A 17,485-nucleotide genomic window follows, 5' to 3' on the forward strand; every position below is an offset into this window, starting at 1 on the left:
GCTCCTACTGCAGACAAGGGAGTTGCAGGTCTGCAGCACCTCTCATGATACAGTCCTCATGTCCCACTGACAGTGTTGTTTAAGGAAGGACTACAGAGTTTTTGTCAATCCAGCAAAGGCAAAAATAGGTGCAGTCAAAGCTGAAATAATGTTTCCATCATGGAGTTGGCAAAACAACTTTCCTTGGGGACAAGTATTCCCCATGTGTTCGCGCCTTTCTCTGAATAAGAAGGAACGGATATATGTGGGAGAGGGAGGCAGCCGTAGGGGCAGTACTGCCTCACATAGCAAGTGGAGGGACTACCATCCAGAAGCACAAGCACCGCCCCACTAGAGACGGTTCTAGGCAAAATTCTCTGGCTTTGGAGCACTGTGCACTCACAACTAAGTGCAATGCATGGCTGCATCTTCTTGAAGAAGAAATAGCTTATTCACCAAAAAGCGCATTTTAGAATATAACAGCCACACTGAGTCAGACCAAAGGTCCATTTAGCCCAGTTTCCTGTCTTCCAACAGTAGCCAATGCCAAATACCCCAGAGGGAGTGAACAGAACAGGTAATCATCAAGTGATCCCTCTCCTCTCATCCATTTCCAGCCTGTGACAACTAGAGGCTAGGGACACCATTCCTACCCATCCTGGCTAATAGCCATTGATGGACCTAACCTCTATGAATGTATCTACAGTAAACTTCCGATAATCCGGCACCCTTAGGACCCAGGGGGTGCTGGATTATCAGATATGCCGGACTATCAGAAGGGGGGGCTATGAGGGGTCTGGCCCCAGACCGCTCTAGCCCCCCATTCCAAATGTCCAGCTCTGCCCCAGGTGTTCCTGATTCAGCCGCCGCTGGTCAGTTTCAGCAGCGGCTGAATCGGGGACGCCTGCAGCAGAGCAGCTGGGGTGCTGCCAGGTTGGTGAGGTAGCGCCGACCCTTGGCACGGCAACCAACCTGGCAGCACCCCAGCTGCTCTTGGGGGCGCAGCGGCTGAATCAGGATGCCTGGGGCAGAGCAGCTGGGGGGCTTCCGGGTTGGTCCCACAGCGCCGAGGAGCGGCGCTACTGGACCAACCCGGCAGCCCCCCAGCTGCTCTGCCCCAGGTGACCCCAAGTCCCCAAGCGGCTGACATCGGGAAGCCTGGGACAGAGCAGCTGGGGCGCTGCTGGATTGATCCCTGCAGCGCCGCACCTGGGCGCTGTGGGGACCAACCCGGCAGCACCCCAGCTTCTCTGTCCCAGGTGTACCCAAGTCAGCTGCTGCTGAAACTGACCAGCGGCTGACTCCAGGAAGCCGGGGCAGAGCAGCTCTGCCTCGGGCTTCCTGAAGTCAGCCGCTGATCAGTTTCAGCAGCGGCTGAATCAGGGACAGCTGGGGTGCTGCCGGGTTGGTCTTGCAGCCCGGAGGGGCAGCGCTAAGGGACCTACCCGGCAGCACTCCAGTTGCTCTGCCCCCGGCTTCAGCCGCTGGTCAGTTTTAGCAGCGGCTGAATCCGGGAAGCTGGGGGCAGAGCAGCTCCAATGGTCCGGCTGCCCGGAGCACTTCCGGGTTTCTGATGGTGCCGGACCATCAGGAGTGCCGGACCGTAAGATGCCGGACCATCGGAGTTTTACTGTAGATCCTTTTTGAAGATTGACTGAAACTATTAGTGAATTCAGATCACAGTAGGCAAATAGTTTTCAACTGAAGAAAAAAAGCTTTTTAAAAAATATATATATTGATTTTTTAAATTTTTGAAAGGAAATATTTTAGCCTTTTGTTTTCAAACATTGTAATTGAAAGCTTGCTTTTTTTTAAAAAAAGGTGAGAGTGTATAAAATATATTAAAAAATTCATTTCACGGTTATTGATTGACCCCCAATTTTGTTTGTTTGTTTCAGACAGAGAAATCAAAGCATTTCCGTTTTGAGTTAAACTGAAATGAATAGTTCAGATTTTTTTAATTGGGCCACTGAATTAAAAAAAAAAGTTTTTCAATCAGCTCTAATTTCCTATTTGAAATATAATTTCAGCTAGCAAGTGGGTGCCCTGGAAAGCCATGTCTTACCTCAGTTAATGGGATAACTAAGGGAATTGGGAATTCATCGTGTTTCAGACATGCAACAATTTTTCAGCCAAAGAATTCATTTGTCTCTCTTGATGACCTTTAGTTTTTACAGGAAATCAAGTGGGGGGAAAAAGATCTATTGTATTCGGTATTCAATTACACATATAAAGCCAGATTCAGCCCTAGTTACAAGGTGATAAGGCATCAGGTAACAAAGTCTACCCAAAGAGGACTGTGATAGTACAAGGCACCCATAGCTCCTAGTCTGCTGGGCAGCCCATGTGGCTTAAACATGACTAACACAAGTCTGAATTTACACTATTAAAGAATATTGTTTTCCCAAAAGGATTACAAAAACAACATGCACAAAACTATGCTGGTCAATCATCTCTGACGATATGGAGCATGCAACTCAGAAGGTGCTTACAGAGTTGCTCTTTATCAATTAAGAAGGAAACCCTGGGGTATAATATGATCTAATTCAGATACAAGGATGTCCATACATTCAACATAATCAATTCAATTAACTGCAGATGTGTGTATCAAGAGTATTTCATATTCAAACAGCATATATTCATTTCATTTTTGGAGGGCTTTCCAACAGTCAAATGTAATCAAACATCATGGAACCCTTCTATGCACTGCCTCACAATTCCTTCCCCCTGCACTGGTTTTCTGAGAAGCATAGATGTGCTAACATAATTAGCTGAGAGAACAGATCACTAGTTGGTATTTTCTTAGCTAAAGAATCCCACTCCTTTTTATTCATAAGCTTCTAGACATGCTGTAGGTGATAATTATTTGGATGGTAAATTGCTGTGATTTCTGTCTGGCAGCATGCAGCACCGGCACATGCAATCCCAGCTCCATCTGGAAATAGCTTCACATCAAACAACCTCTAGTGCCTTATATAACCAGCTACAACTCTTTGAAACCTGTCAGCGACAGTGACTTGCTATCTGCAGTTACACATCTCAAAATTTTGGCTTCCCTTTACTTATTAGCTAAATACAGAAAAAAAATTAAAGGACAATGTTGGAAGCTGCATGTTTATCGTAATTTAAATCTTTCAGGAAAATAAAACTATTCTGTATCTTAAAAGCAAATATGTGTTTACATCAATGGAGACTAAAAGCCTGATCCAAATCCTAATGAGGTCAATGGGAACTGACTTCAAAAAGTTTTGAATCAGATCTTTATTGAACTCACCAAAGTCCGGATGTCTATATTAAAATTAAAAATACACTTAAATGGACAGCCAAATAGAACAGTGCACCTTCTGTTCTCTGGCAGCCCAGTCCTGCAATCAGGTTATAAGTAATATCCCACTGAAATCCATTAACTGCCCATGGAGTAGAGAATTCAGGGATGCAGTACCTATCCCTGAATTCCTAACCATGTATATTAATATAACAGACTTAGAAAATATAGATTCAGTGACTGTGTGATTCAAAAACACCTAATGTGCTGTGATTACGTCACTGGTGGGTTGTTGCTCTGTACCAAGGTGTGATGTGTCAGGTTTTTAACCCAGAGTTAGCAGTCCCCAGACAGCTGCTGCATTCTGGATTCTACTAGCTATCTGCTGAAACCAGTTGCTCCAAGGAGCTAGTAGGACTATCATCTCAACCAAGGCACCACTCTCAGGAGTCCTGACTGGAAGATCATCTGGCTATAACCAAGCTATTAAAGTCAGAAAGAAGCCAAGACAGTCTGACCAAGAAGGCAATTTCCTATAGTGGCTGCATCAGACCCTGCTTGTGTCTGCCCTGAGTCCAACTCAGTGCCTGATTCCTGCTCCACTCCTGGCTCCTGCCTTACCCATGCCTTCGCTCCTGTTCCCACCATGCTCCTCCTCTGTGCTTGATTCTTGACTCTCCTCCACATCGTGCCCTTACACCTCACTTCCAATCATCAGTTACCAGCCCTGGCTTCAGCTCCAGCCTCTGACCCGGACTCTGGCTTGACCCTTGGCTCTGGCATATCTGACCACAGCTCTGGCCCTCAGCTGTGGCTTCTGACTCTGGTATGACCCTGGAGCAGGTTATTGGCAGTTGACTCAGGTGCTGACTTAGCCTCGTTTTCCATCCTGGACATTGTCTGCTCAACACACTAGGCTCCCAGTCCAAAATACTGTACATGGAATTATTCCCCCTCCCACAGGAATTTCTACCACTGTCAACCCACATGCTTCTCAGTCACAAAGTAAAACACCACCCAAGCACAGAATCAGTGAAACCATGCAGACTGAATCCAAAGGTCCCCTCCCCCCTTGCCACGCACATTATCTGAGGTAGGACAGAAGGATATAAAAGGATTACATCCAAATTCCATTACTGGATAAATTTTCCCTGGAACTGGACAGCTGACTCATCTAACCAGCAATTTCACATCTGCATCCAGCTCTAGAAGAACACAAAAAAAGGAGAACACTGACAACAAAAAGGCAGTACATGTGATATAGTTAGTAGGTAGGGTTGCCAGATGGTTTCAACAAAAATACTGGACACACTTTACATTACATCACAATCTACATTACATCTTATTTAGAAAATACCGGACATTTCTATTTTCTCAATTTGTTTCCCGAACAGAAAGCTCAAATACTGAACTGTCCGGTTCCTGGCAATCTTATAAGTAGGCATGTTTTTTTTTTAAGCTGCACCACTAGTGGTGAAGCAATGTTTTAACTATACAGACTACCAAGGGAAGTCAAATACTCTAAAATCTGCATGTGGGGAAAGCCACCAGTAGTTTTGCATGGAGCCTGCACTTAAGCGTTTGAGCAGAAGGAAGATAGTTGCGTATTGTCTGTAGAGACAGCCAGAATACGAATCCAAGGAGCTAGGATTCCTCTTGTGGCTTGTGAGTGTTTTGGGGGGTGGTGGTGGAGATGCAGTGCTAAAGGGCCTAAAAAAAGAGCTTGTCAGAAAGTCACTGCACATAGCTTGTGTATAAAGTGCTAGTCCCAGCAGTAGCTGCTCAGCCAGCATCCATGTTGCACAACGATCTCACAATCCAAATCGTGACTGGGAGAGGAAAGCCCAAGCAGCAGGTGGGGAACACATCTGAGCACCTCTCTCTCCAATCTGTATGTCTGTTCATCAGTCATGTCACAGCAACAGCTCGTCTGCATGCAACATGCAGAGGAACAGAGTAGCTAGAACTATGCTGGTCCCAGGCAGAGGAAGCAGCTGGCAGGCATCTTTAATTGAATTCCTGATGGACTTGGGCTATTTTTAAAGTCTCTGTAGGTTGGCAGGTTTTTTAATGGGGTGCACATTCCCAAAACTCAGCGTGCATTTTTCAAGATTCATTACTTACATCCAGGAGTCCTTGCACTGTGTTAAAATCCTGCAATGGCACTAAAGCACTAATAGTAAGAGACAGATTCTGCTTCTGCTCGGGGGGGGGATAGGATCTCTTCCAAGGCACCGCAATTCTATCTATGTTTTAATGCTCTACTACTATAATACAGAATCTGAGTTCTGAAATTCTTATGCCAATATCTGGCCATGTTTGTATTTTTTCTTGGAGGTGACTTTGGCTTCCCCAAAAGACTGCATAATATTAAATAGTAAAAAAATACACTTCATGGTTATTAATACCATGCACCTTTGGAGAATCTTTTAATCAGGCATTTCACAAACAAATTAACCCTGATCATACCACTGAGATTTGAAAAAAGTAGTGATTTTATGTCCATTTTAAAGACCTGAAATGCATGAAAGTCACCAAAAGTCACGAGTCAGTGGGAGAGCTGGAATTTGGGAGTCAAGATTCTTGACTCCCAATCCGCTTGTCTAACAGCACTGTTACATCACTCAGCTTTCTAAATTGGTGTATGCTGTGCCTTTAATGTTCCTGAATACTATATATTGTGCAATGCAACTGGTCAAATTTCAGTATACAAGATTATACTGTATGTATTAATGTGTATTAAATAATAACTGGAATCTTATTAACACACAGTTAAAGCAATGGTGAGTTGTCCTGAAATGATGCATCTTTTTCATCTTCAATGGCCAAAATCTCTTAAACTGACTCTCTGGAGGCTGCCTCTGATCCTAAACCACTGACAGCCTGTAAAGAGCAAGGGATTTAGACCACCAAGCTAGCTCACTCAAATGTTTCTCCTTAATTAACAGTGCTTGACAAAAAGATTCCAAATAGCACTCAAGGAGCGTAAGAGTTCAGCCTAATGATGGTGACTGCACATCACCCGAAGAGACATACGCACAAAGATGGCAACTCCATTATAGTATATAGTCCAATTCGAACTATAGTCATTTATTTTCAGAGTTGCTGCAGTAAGTTAAATTCTCTGATAACAAGCTGCATCACCAACTCATTAAATCAACTCGTCAACAAACATAGTAATACAATCTGGCATTACATTTAAGACTAGCTGGCTAGAAGAGGTATACCATATGACATTTGTTGAACTGTAATTGACATTATTTTATTCTAACATATAAAATGAGCCTTACATAGCTTCAATATGCTTCTTTCTGGTTTTTTTTAAAAAAATCAGTGCTAGGTCACCCATAAAAATCCCTTTTATATTTAGTTAAGCCTGGCTTGCAAAAGCTGAGAAGAGATGTCTGGCTTTCTTGGGTTTCTTAAAATTAAGTTAATATACAGTTACATTGTTACTCATATGAAAACATCAGCATGTTAAATGCTTGCATAAAAATGAAAGAAAAAGAATTTACTGAGAGGGGGAGAAATCCTCATGAAACCTCAAAAATATGATTAGAGGTTGCCAGCTAATAAAAAATGGCTGCTACCTGTAGGATTCAAATAACTTAATATATGTTAAGGAATCATGCCATGAAAGACTCTCCAGTTGCAAGATAAGCATACAAAATCCTATCCTATCAAAGAGATTTTTACAAAAGAGACCAGACCAATTTTCTTTTTAAACTCCAAGTGTGCTTTGGCTGCCCTGCAAACTAGTGGCACATAAACTGTTCACCGTGGCCCTGGAAAGGCAAAAAAGATTTCACGTTGCTTAACATTTCAGAGCCTTCAGTTTCTTCTCAGTTCTAATGCAACTAAATTACTCCTTTCGAGGGTCGGATGACAAACACCAGCTTCTCTTGGGAACTGCATGCTGAGCTTCCCTTCAGTGCTCCTTGCTAGAAGGTAAGAAATTCATTGGCAGAAATGTTCGTAACGTCATGGTGATAACACTCTGTAAAGCCATTAGGGAGCTTCACAGAGAAAATAATTTATGAAAAGTTCTAACAGGCCACCTGCATTCACAAACTTCAGTGTCTGCAAACCAACATCCCTTGCCAAAACTGTCAACATAACCACCAAACCATCAATCAGTCACCAAGCACAGCAAAGAATCAGTTTCCCAGACTGCCAAACTGCTTCTTAAATACAATGGCATCATATATGCGGATCCAAGTCCTTTGGGTAAGTGACTATAAGACATTTTCTTTTGCAAGCTATGGGGTGGGGGGAGATTATTTCCTTTTGTTGTTGCTGTTGTTGTTCTGCCAGATTACATAATGCTTAGTTTCATCTCTCCATGGCATGATGATGTATGTGCAATGCAAATATCCTTGCTGGAATTCTAACAGCAATTTATCAATTCATGTGCAGCTAATCAACCCATTTGCTTTCTAGTGTATAACAGTAAAAGCTTATCTCATGCAGACTCACGATCGTTCAAAGCAATCTAATTGAATTTCAGGGCCAAGAGCATTGCACAACACGTGATGTGTCTCCAGTGGAGAACAGTGCCAGACACTGCAGGCGTTACATAATCACATGCTGTTGCTGGCTGAGAAGGACTGCACTCTCAGTCGCCTCATCGACTTGGCAGGCAGTGTCTCCTCCAATCATGCCCTGCAGCTTCAGTCTGCACACAGTGTTCACATGGACAGTCACATGTTTTAGGACCTTTGCAGCAGCAAATGAGAATGGGACTTTTTCCCCTCCTCTATCAGTCAAAACAGTTCATTAAATCGCTCACAAGGCAAAGAAGATTACAGCGGGCTAAGAGATATATATCATTAAAGGGCAAAGCCCTGCCCTTACTCGCCAGACCACCGCGGGGGACAGCTGAACAGAACTGACCTTCTGTAGGGTCTCTCAGCCAGCCTGCTGGTGGAGAGGATCTATGGGGAATGTGCTGTGCTGCAGTTTGCTGCTGCTCCCGAAGAAGCAGCATGATCACACCACATGCATTTAGTGCCAGCCACTGTGTCTGTGCAGCAGCCTGGCAAGCCTTTTACCTATCAGACTACATCCCCCCGGACCCATGGAGCGTCAGCAGGCTGGATAGCTGCTCCTGGCTTACCGGTCCAGGGAAGGCCATTCTGTAATCCCAACTGGCAGCAGCATGCACTGAGATGTGGGTGAGAGACCTCTTCCCCTTCACACACCCTCACAACACAGGGAATATTTACTTACAGGGATTTTCAGCCACCAGACCTGGTGCTAAGTATTTGCTGCTTAATATTTAAAAAAAAATTCATGATGCTGCATTCTCTTTCCCACGTGGAGAATTCAGAGCTAAACCTCCTAAAAAACAACAGAATTACCCTGATTTACACTAGCTGCAAAACTGTCCTCAGATATAAACTGCACCTGACAGAGATCAAGCAATGTGCGTAGTGAATGAGCACCCCAACCTGCATACATTTCACACTATGTTTCATTTAACAAATCAGAACCTTGTAGCCATCATCATACTCTCCATCATAACAATGCTTCTATGAAAGAGAAGCAGGAGGCGGGGTTGTATATGCATCCCTGTGGTTCCCACTGGGTCATAATACCTGCAGCTGCAGGTCTTTGGAGCCAGTATCGCTCTAAATTTTTCCTTCAAGAGAATGGACAGGTTAGCTCAAATGAGGCCAGTTTAGCAGGCAGGAAATTTGAAGACCAAGCCACTAGAGTAGTAGTAAGTATTCATAAATGCCAGCATTTCAGGCAGGGGATGGAAAAAAAAAACCCTACACACAGCTTTTTCCAATGGCAGCCAAGTTTGGCAGGATTTATGTTTCATTCAAAACTCAGTACTTAGACTTTGTACCATTTTTTTCAATCAACCTTTGATTCACAAAGTCCAGGGCCATACTGTAGCCTTGATTTAAGGTGTGGCGGAGGGGGAGGATTCACATCACCTGTCCTATTTGTTCTGCAATGGCCTACGGGAGGTTCAGGTTCCATTCCTAAATTGTATCATGGAGGAAGTTCATTTTACCCTATGGAAGGGAAACTAAAGCAGGAAATTTCTCGTTACTGCACAGCTCCCTCTCTGCCAACTTAATGTGCTGCACTGACAAATTCCAGAGGGAATCTCACCACACAGTAAGTGATGTGTAGGTGGCTAGATAAAGCACGCGTGAGGAAAGGAATGGAGGTTTCCTCCAATCCTCCTACAAGCAGATCCTCAACTCTCTACCCCATTATGGAAAAACTATAAGTTAAAGGCTGGCTGGGTTCCACACCATATTTTTGATCAAATCATAAACAGGCTGTGCAGAGTTTGGAGCAATTTATAATTCTCCATCACTAGCCATTTTTAAGTGACGATTGGATGTTTCTCTGAAAGGCATGCTCTGGTTCAAATAGGAATTATATGAGGGAAGCTCTTTGGCCCCTCTGATGCAGGAGGTCTGACTGGATTATAGCAATAATCCCTTCTGGCTTTAGGTTGTACCTATCTATACTCACCAATTGCAAGTTTTGATTCACGGGGGGAAGCTCTGTCCAAAATCTTAGGTGGGACACCACAACCTGCCTGAGTTGTACGTGTACTAGTCTGTTAAAGATACTTCTGAAAGAGACTTTCTGAAAGACAAAGTGGCTGACACACTATTAGTTTTCTTCCTGCTGCTACTCTAGAGCCCTCTACTGGAAATGAATGTGTGCAATAAGTCATCTTAGGGCAAAAAAATACTTCCCACTTCATCTGAAGAAGCTGGAATGTTAAAGTAGCAACTTTGAATGACACATGGGGTTTTGAGCAAGCATATTTAATTTGTCTGATTTTATTACCTTATAGTTTTAAGAAGGACAGTGCTCCACCCCTCTAGTAAACCCCCTCCTCCGACATAGCGCGCAGGTGGAAAACTGATGGATAGTGATCAATATACTTAACTTACCTACACAGAAGCTATAACCTGTTGCTGTTTTTGGAGTCCGACATTATCCCTTCAACACTTGCTTTCCTATATTGCAACAATCTTTCTGCAGGCACAAAATCAGATCAAAACAAAGAGAAAAGGAGAAGAGGAAGAAGTATGGGAACATTGTAAAGACGGGTAATTATAAAAATGAAGGAAATTATGTATGCAGAAATGTCACAGTCTTAAAAATATTGTGTATGTGCGTATATATGGGAGGAGGAAGAGAGATAGAGTCACATAGTGACTTATTGTTTTAAAAGTAGATGATTTATACTTTAGCGTACCATACAATGGATAGTACTTGATATTAAATAAGGCCAAGCTCCTGCAAAAACATACACACATGCCAACTTATTCCTGTGAATGGATTCATTTACATCATGTGAGTAAAAATATACACATGTGTATAACTGCCAGATCAGGATCCTCAATGCATCAGGTGAAATTGCAACCTTAGCCAACTATTGCTAATCCATAAAGGTCTGTATATTGAACATGTTTTGAACATGCATGTTCTTTTGCACTCCACTCACTTTAGGTGTGTGGACCAGCAGGCCATTTGCGCTCGCGGAAGGAAGCAAGTAATGCTGTGACTAGCTTTCTGTACTGCACGTTGTTTGTTTCTCAATAAAGCACATCAGAATCCAAGGAAATCTTGTAGACTTCTTATGCTTGCTGTTTATTTCATGCAGACATTGCTCACATGGCACCAAGACAAAGATCTAAACCCACATAAGAAAACTGGAGACACAAGACAGCTGTTCTCACATATAATTTTATTTACTGCAAGAATTTTAAAGTACTGGAGGGGAGGGATGGACGGTAACTTCCGCTCAACTCACACTTTTAACAGTGCTTTCCGAAAATAACATTTAGTTACTTTTTGAGACTAATATAGGAAGGCTGAGAATGGTTCCAACCACCACAAAAACATTTCAATAGGAGTGTGAAACAACTGAGAACAGCCCACTCTACAATGTTAGATTTCACTGCACCATCCCAGCTAAACACAATTGCGCTGCCAACAGCGAATCAATGCTGTTACTACTTTGGCGAGCAGAATAAACTTCGCTACCACAGTATTCTTCAAATTATCAACTGTGCTGAAGCTTCATACCCTATTCTTGTGTGATGTCTTCTAGTCCATTCAAAAAACCTGGGCAGTGCCAGGTGCTGCACTGAGGTATCCAGGGCCATGTTAAGAGGGTCCGCAAGGCTCCTACCAATGCATGGGGCTCTGACAAGACTCTACAAGCCCCACTAACCTGCCCCCTCTTTTTTTTTAATGCTGAAAGGTTCACACCTAAAGGCAGGGATTTAAATCCAAGCTCAAACATGTGGGCAGATTTTCCTAAGTGCTGAATTGCACTCCCAGGATTTGGGAGGTTCCCTATGGCCACAAACACACAGTGTTCACCACTTGTAGCAAGACTGCTGGGAAAGATGAGGAAGGAAGGTTTGAGACTGGGTGCTTTCTAAACAACTGTGGTGTGTGGGTGGAAGGCAGTTTGATTCAGAAAGGCAAGCCAACTGAAGGGCTTTCGTATCATGCTTCTTCCCTGTCTTTGCTGAGAACCTTTGAGATAGTGAGTGGGAACCCCGAAGCTGTTGCCTACCCATTTCCTCCCCATAGAGGACATTTGAGAGCGGGCGGGCGGTGGGGGCAGATAATCATCCTTCCACTGACACTCAGATAATGTGAGTCTAAACTCGCTGCGATTCCTCACCAGCCCATTCCAGCAAAGGAGCAGGCAGAAAGCGAAGCAGGGACACACAAACAAAACACTGAAAAAGTGTCCAAAAAACAACCGAGAAAAAGCTGGCTGATGAGGGGGGCAAAGAAGTTAAAAAAGAAGGAATAAAAGGTGGGAGGAAAAGAAGTCTGAACAAGAGGTGCTGCTGTTATCTGCAGCCCCCTGGAGATGAAACATTCTGCTGAATTCTGTCAGAAGCAGCTCTCAGGGCAAGACCTGAGAGCTACCTACCCCAAATGCCAGTTCTGAGTCACAGGAAGCATACATTTTTCTTTCCTGACAATAATGCCAATTTGAAGTCAAGCCATCTTCTCCCAGGCATCCATTGCATAGCGCGCAAGTCAGCATAACATGTTCAAGGCTGAGCACAGCTGCACCCCTGCATTCAGAACAAGCCTTGAACAATGGTGAAGACAAGTGTTGCTTGTGAAAGGCTATGACAAAGCATAACCTGCGTAAACTGCAAAATTCAAACAAGTTGAATACCTTCAAATCTTGGTGCTCTCACAGAAAGGGCAACAGATAAAATGACACCAAAACCCTTAAACCACAATAAGCCGTGCAGTGCGGCCACCCCGCATGATTTTATTATGATGCTGACAAAATTTGCCTTTATTTTTCTTAAAGCTCCATGTCTTAGAGTCAGGTGATTACAAAAGATTTTTGCCTTAAGAAAACAGGAAGTGTCTATCCTTTTTACTGCAGAGGAAAATGAAACATCAACACTAATGGCTCAGAAATCAAATTAAAAAACCCAAATATATTATTTTGGGGGCACAAAATGATGAGATTTTAAACAAACTTTAGGGGCCTGACTCGTGATTTTTGAGCAGTTGGGGCTGACAAGACTGGGGAAGTGGAGACATGAAAACAAGCCACAATAACCACCTGCAAAGCTTCTGTTTTCCTGGGACTGAAGACAAAGCAGCTGTAACACATCCAGCTGGCAATATCATCCAGGCATTTCTCCAAGGCCAATCAGATCAGGTAAAATCCTCATCCCATGAAAAATCCTTATCAGAAGCAATTACTCTGTTTGAACAACAAAGCTGCTTTTCAAAGTTGAATACAGTAAAGGTGAAGCTCTGGAGTCTGGCATTCTCTTGTCTAGCAACATCCTTGGGTTGGCAGGATTTTAGTTAGCTGAGTGTCCACTTGTCATGGGTGTGGCCAAGTATTCCGTGGCTTATTTACAGCCACCAGTCCTGGCTCTCGGTGTTCTGTGCTGTTATTTAGCTGTAATTTACCCATAAATGTCTTCTAAGAGCCCAGTCAGCAGTGGAAGTGTTGGTAATGCTGCTACACAGCACTGACCACCTGTGGTTCAGCAAATTCTCTGGGTCAGCACCTCGAGAGTGCCAGATTAGAGAAATTCAACCTATATATACTTTCTATTTACACTGAAGTGAGGAAAGATCATTGACACTACAGTAGGGACTAATTCCTGGCCAAATATTATTAGCGAAATCACGCCCCTTTGAAATTACATAAACAGGAAACAGATCAGAAAATGGCAACTTTTCATTTTTCCATCATGTATGACTAGGCAGATTTCCAGATCTGCTTGTGCCTGTGTCCCGGGCCAGGCTCACTCCCCTCCTGCTTAGGGAGGCTGGGATACTGAAAGAGCACTACCAGCTATTTAAAAGGCGCTGATCACTTGTGCCTGGGGTCTGTCTGCATAACTCTGGCCAGGGACGGTAGGTCTACACTGCAACGACACACCCATGGCTGACCAGTGCCAAATGATTGGGGCTTGCACTGTGGGGCTGTTTGACTGCTATGTAGAGCTCCCTTCCACTTCACAGAGTCCGGGCTCCTGCCCAAACATCTACACTGCAATATAATGGCCCCATAGTCCAAGCCAGCTAGCATGGGCCAGCTGTGGGTGTCTAACTGCAGTGTAGACATCATGTGAGTGAGGACTGCTGCCTCGTAGACTTTATCCCACCCATTTCCTTGCAGGGGAGTCCATCATCAGAGCACAAGCAAAGGAGTGGGTGAGACAGAGGAGAGTCTACTCCTCCTCACTTCTCTGCTTGGCTGAGTAAGATAGGACACAACATACACGGACATCTAAAAGAGAGGGGACTTATTTGTATTTAACAAACAAAATACCATCATAAATGGAGGTTTTGCGCACACAGTGGATTTCTGAAAGCTTACTGCTGAGTCATACCTCAGACTAAAGGGAGTTCTTTAAGACCAACAAAAGCTTAACTATTCCCACTGCTATAACCAACCATAACTAACCACTGCACTAGAATGAGTCCATTATCTTGTATTTTTTAACTCTAAAACTCAGATCAAAGATTTGGATCTAGTGGCATCACGCCGATTTCATTTTTATTACTGGCTCCCTAGGATGATCATAAATATTCATTAGCTATCCTTAATATAGTGCATCAAATTCTGCTCACTGCTGTATCTGGTGCAACTGCAGAGTACAAACAGGGCTGTTGTGCTAACCTATTAAATGCAGCAACATTAAATTTATGACAGTCAACAACACCCACCCCCACTACTCCTCCCAAGGGAGATGAAAGTTGGAGCAGACATTTCTTCTCTTTCTCTCTGTATGCTGCAGACATCTGACTGTGGAGTGAGTCCATTTGTGTGGCGACAGATAGATGAGCCTCTCTCATTGACCTCCTGGTCATACTGTAAAAGTCCATCGTAGCCACAAAGTAGTGTCTGAGATAGCAAGGCTAGAGAAATGCTGAGGTAAGGAAAAGAATTACTGCTGCTCAAACACCATAGCATGCTGGCGGCTGGTAAATGCTGACTTTTTTAATGGCAACCATGGCATGTAAACCCTCCTTGGCATTCTGTTGGCTAGCAATCTCGAATCCAAGGTTAACTCATGTGATGACAAGAAGTAAGCATGCAGATGTTCAGGGGACACCACCTGCTCTATATCTGAAGATGCCCCATGCGGCTTTTCTTCTCTTGTTAATTGTATACATACAGAATCACGACTTCTCCCTACGCCAGGTGGTTTCCAATTTGTGTCTGTCCCCTCAGCCATAAGTCATTTGTCCTTTTGAACTGGTCTCTCCCCAGCAAGCACATCAAGGCAGAAGAGGAACACTTGTGCTGCAGCTGCCTGTGTTGCTCCAGTTCTGTGAATCACCAGAGGACTCAGCCCTCCAGGGCTGACTCTTTAAACAAGTGCCACAATCAATCACTTAAAAACAGGTCACCCCAAAAATTACATTTTCATTGTGTGTTAAGTGATTCTGAGAGTATTACTGCACAGAAGACAGTCCAGAAGTTGTTTGGCAACATCTATTCCTTTTAGAATACCTCATATCATGCACATTAACATCCCTACTAAGTCACGGAACTGCACATTTGAGGTAATGCACTTCTGATGAGAAAGAGAAATTGAAAAGGAGTACAGAATCTAAATATACAATATTTACATGCACATATAAAGGGGCAGTCCATGTGCCAAACTACAGAGTGTAGATATAAATTAATTTATCATGTACCTTTGATCATTACAGCTCCCTAACCTCCCCCTAATCCATCACTTATGAATTTATTTTTATTTCCTAAAAAACATTTAGATTCTTCATATACCTGCCCGTTAAGAAAACAAAAACAAAACAATCTGCCAGAGAATCTGATCCTTTCTGGAACTGGTTTATCTGTACCTGCCTATGCATTGATGATGAGGTGCTTGCTCAAGTAGCAGTGATTGGCCTGTAATTTGAATTCAAGACAGCTAGAAGTATATAATGAAATCATCATGGCTAGCAGAAGAAAAAAGGGGCAGAGATCCACTGGTGTTTCTAACACAGTGATGCTCTTGATGTCCCTAAGTTTACACACATAAATGAGGTGGATTGGATTTTCCCCCAAATCTTGGTCAATGTTTCACCTGTTAACAGCTTTTCTCTATTCCCATGTTTTTTTAATCAAAAGTAGTAGCTATAGGGTCTACTTCAAAATCCATTGACGTTTATAGGAATCTTTATACTAAGTTTAAGTTTACTGGATTTTGTATCCTCTAGAGAAGAGGAATGCACAGACAGATTCGTCAATCCTGTTTGTTCATATGTAATGCATCTTGAAATTAGGGATATGATAGTATAACTGTGTAAACAATTAACCTTCAGGATTACACGCAGTCCTCTCCCCCTCCCCCCGCCCCACACTGCTGCCTCTGTATAAGATATAGATACAGAGGAAGCAGTGGGGGAAGGAGAGGCTGGCAGGAGCCAATGCTTGCAGGAAGCTGGCTTTTAGCAGGCTTCCCACGAGCACCAGTTCCTGGGGATCTGCCTGCCCTCCTGCGCTGCTGCCTCTGATACAGAGGCAGCAGTGTAGGGGAGGGGGGGAAAAGAGAGCCAGTATGCACAGGGAGCCGGCTTTTAAGCCAGCTTCTCACATGTACCAGCTCCTGCAGAACTGCATCTCCCTACCCCCACCAGCTCCCATGGAGCAACTCTCATCCCCAGCATATAAATGTATATCCACTGAAAATGTCAGCAAGGATATGTATACCAAAATAAACACATTTTAACATCCCCACTTGAAATCAATGGGATCTGTGTATATGCAACGTAAGGCAACATTTGGTTCTCTGGTGCTCGGAAACCTGGTAATAACATCAAACAATTTCTGTTTGTGCTTTGGATGGTATTTTCCAAATTAAGACTTTATAGGAAAAATGTAAATTTCTTTTACAATTCCATGAGGGGAAACTGTAATTTATATGGGACATGAAGATAAAAGATTCAAAAAAATTTGGGATGCAATTATCAGATTTTGGAGATTAATAATTCTCATTATGAAACAATTCTAACAGCTGCACGTATTATGAGAAAAGAATACCATGTGTCTTTTTGAGAAATTATTGTCTATAGGAAGCAGCACATTTACATCCATATGTTTTCTCAGTCTTGAGAAAGATAGCGCACATGGTATTTTACAACTAGGATTTACTTACAACTTTAGAGAATGCAAAAATAAAATCAAGGGTTTTCTTGGGGACAGAGAGGAAAACTGAAGATCAGGGTGCCTTATTTCTTCTTGTATTATCAGCTGATGAAAGGGAACAAGTAGTGTTAACTCTTTGAAGAGGAGCAATATATTTTGGATCTCTGAGAAAACTAACAGTTTAATTAAAAGAGGACAAAAATCATCATCGATGATATCCAAAATAGCAATTAAGCATCTGTGGAAGTGTCAGCACACAAGCTGTCCCTTGGAACTCAATGGCTATATGTACCTGAAGTTAAGTACATACTTAAGTGTTCTGCTGAATCGGGGGGGCCTTACATTGCAATAGAGGTCAGAAGTGCCTTTTGCTATCCATAGTTGGCAGGACTGCGGCCCTACATACTCCCTGAGCTAACTACCTACAGCATGAAAATACCTCTCTTCTGGGGCAACAGTCTTAATTATTAAATTAGCAGAGTTGCTTCTATGGACAATGTCTAGCTTTACGCTACGTTCCCATTCCTGGTGCACAGCTCTTTGCTATAGCACTTACCTCCCCTGAGCTTCAGGAGATCAGCGCCAAC

General features: G+C 43.2%; 1 protein-coding gene across 2 annotated transcripts in view; it reads right to left on the minus strand.

The window, feature by feature from the left end:
• The window catches only part of ITPR2 (inositol 1,4,5-trisphosphate receptor type 2), a 319,703-nt gene that overhangs the window by 109,191 nt on the left and 193,027 nt on the right, over window positions 1–17,485 (minus strand). The window lies entirely within an intron of this gene.

This window comes from Pelodiscus sinensis, chromosome 1 (assembly GCF_049634645.1).
Source record: "Pelodiscus sinensis isolate JC-2024 chromosome 1, ASM4963464v1, whole genome shotgun sequence".
Lineage (NCBI taxonomy): Eukaryota > Metazoa > Chordata > Testudines > Trionychidae > Pelodiscus > Pelodiscus sinensis.